Here is a 2,919-nt window from a genome sequence, read left to right on the forward strand (position 1 = left end):
GTCGCCTCCTCGACTGGCTGACCCCTCCACTGAAGCTTCACCGAAGCAATGTCTTCGACCTCAACTTTTAAACCTGCCTGTCTAAAATGGCTACCTGCTCCTTAACATAAGACAAATCCTTGTCCATTTGGACTGAGCTGAAGTCTAACACATGCGATGGATCGTCGTGATACTTCCGGAGCATAGAAACATGGAATACTGGATGAACTGCAGCTAGACGAGGTGGTAGTGCAAGTCTGTAGGCCACCTCTCCAATCCTCTCAAGAATCTCAAAAGGCCTGATATACCTAGGGCTCAACTTGCTCTTCTTCCCGAACCTCATAACACCCTTCATGGGCGACACTCGGAGCAAGACCCTCTCCCCAACCATGAATGCGACGTCGAGAACCTTCCGATCTGCATAACTCTTCTGTCTGGACTGGGCTGTACAAAGTCGATCCTGAATCAATTTAAACTTTTCAAAGGCATCCTGAACCAAGTCTGTACCCAATAGCCTAGCCTCGCCTGGCTCGAACCAACCCACTGGAGACCGACACCGTCTACCATACAAAGCCTTATACGGGGCCATCTGAATGCTCGACTGGTAGCTGTTGTTGTAGGCAAACTCCGCAAGTGGCAAGAACTGGTCTCAAGAACCCCCAAACTCCATCACACATGCACGGAGCATATCCTCTAATATCTGAATAATGCGCTCGGAATGTCTGTCCGTTTGAGGGTGAAATGCTGTGCTCGACTCAAACCGAGTACCTAACTCATGCTGTACGACTCTCTATAACCGCGATGTAAACTGCGTACCCCGGTCAGAGATGATGGATACCGGCACGCCATGAAGCCTGACAATCTCGCGAATATAAACTCGAGCCAGTTGCTCAGAAGAGTAAGTAGTACCATTGTAATGAAATGAGCCGACTTGGTCAACCTATCCACAATCACCCAAACTGCATCGAACTTCCTCTGAGTCTGTGGGAGCCCAACAACAAAATCCATAGTGATCCGCTCCCATTTTCACTCCGGTATCTCTAGCTTCTGAAGAAATGCACCCGAGCGTTGATGCTCATACTTCACCTACTGACAATTTAGGAACCAAGATACATACTCCACTATGTCCTTATTCATTCTCCTCCACCAATAATGTTGCCTCAAGTCCTGATACATCTTCATGGCACCAGGATAAATGGAGTACCTCGAACTGAGAGCCTCCTAGAGAATCAACTCACGCAACCCATCTACATTGGGCACACATAGGCTGCCCTGCATCCGCAATGCACCATTCTCTCTAATAGTGACCTCTTTGGCATCACCGTGCTGAACCGTGTCCCTGAGGAGAAGCAGACGGGGGTCATCATACTAACACTCCCTAATACAATCATAAAGAGAAGATTGAGAAACCAAACAAGCCAAAACTCGACTCGGCTCAGAAACATCCAATCTAACAAACTGGTTGGCCAAGGCATGAACATCCAATGCTAATGGCCTCTCCGCTGCTGGTAGATATGCTAAACTACCCAAACTCTCCGCCCTACGACTCAAGGCATCGACCACTATATTAGCCTTCCCGGGATGGTATAGAATGGTGATATCATAGTCCTTAAGCAACTCTAACCACCTCTGCTGATGCAAGTTAAGATCCTTCTGTTTGAACAGATGCTGCAGACTCCGGTGATCGGTGTAGATCTCACAAGGGACACCGTACAACTAGTGCCGTCAAATTTTCAAGGCATGATCAATAGCTGCTAACTCAAGGTCTTGACCGGATAGTTCTTCTCATGCACCTTCAGTTGTCTAGACGCGTAGGCAATCACCCTACCGTCTTGCATAAACACCACGCCGAGACTAATCCTTCTTTTTTTTGGCATGATCCAAGTAACGATACGTAAACGTAATACTATTCCATAAGTGGTTCTACTCTTAGCAGTTAAGGATATCTATGTCATTCATTCCTGTAAAATGATATTCAAGCATGTCTAAGTATGTTTCTAAGTCTCTATTGAGGTATTTGATAAAGATGTTAATGTTTATAATATAGTGATACATGTATCTTCATGCATTTACCACCGTGCTATGGCCGGTTGGGCAGTCATACATATTCATTTACCATCGAGCTACGGCCGGTTGGGCAGTCATGCATTTACCACCTAACTACGCCAGTCGGGCAGTCATGCTTTTACCACCGCGCTACGGCTTGTCGGGCAGTTACCACTGATCAGTTGGGCAGTCATGCATCATAAGATATGGATAATAGTCTCAAAGAGAAGCATTGTATGTATATATATATATATATATATATATATATATATATATATATATATATATATATGAGTATAATAAGTATGCATATACGGTGGCACTTCAGGGATTCAGGTTAACTCTTATATGTCTTTAATTAATGTTGACTTACTGTTATATTTTTGTTCTGCCTTACATACTCGGTACATTATTCGTACTGACGTCCTTTGTTGGGGACGCTGCATTCATGCCTGCAGGTATAGACAATCAGTTTGACGAGCCCTCATTGTAGACGAGATTGTCATTCAGTGAAGGATCAGTAAGACTCCACCTCATTCGGAGTGCAGCCGAGTCTATGAGTCATCATGTTAGAGTTTTGCTACAGACTTTTGGGTAGGCCGGTACCCTGTCCCATTTGATGTCGCATAATCTTACAGGCTTTGTAGACAGAGGTTCATTTTGCATAGTATGTTAGAGGCCTTGACGGCCTATGTATATTCATGTTTTAAGAAAAATGGTTTATTGATACAATGTTTGCCCACTTATAGTTATATATTATGAGTTGTGGCCATGTTGGCCCATGATAGTTACAAAGAAGAAAAAAATAAGTTACGAAGTGGTTCGCTCGGGCCAGTACGGCATCGGGTGGCAGCCACGCCTCCCCAGGATTGGGGCGTGACAAGAACCATACTT

The sequence above is a fragment of the Nicotiana attenuata genome, unplaced genomic scaffold, assembly GCF_001879085.1.
Source record: "Nicotiana attenuata strain UT unplaced genomic scaffold, NIATTr2, whole genome shotgun sequence".
Taxonomy (NCBI): Eukaryota; Viridiplantae; Streptophyta; class Magnoliopsida; order Solanales; family Solanaceae; genus Nicotiana; species Nicotiana attenuata.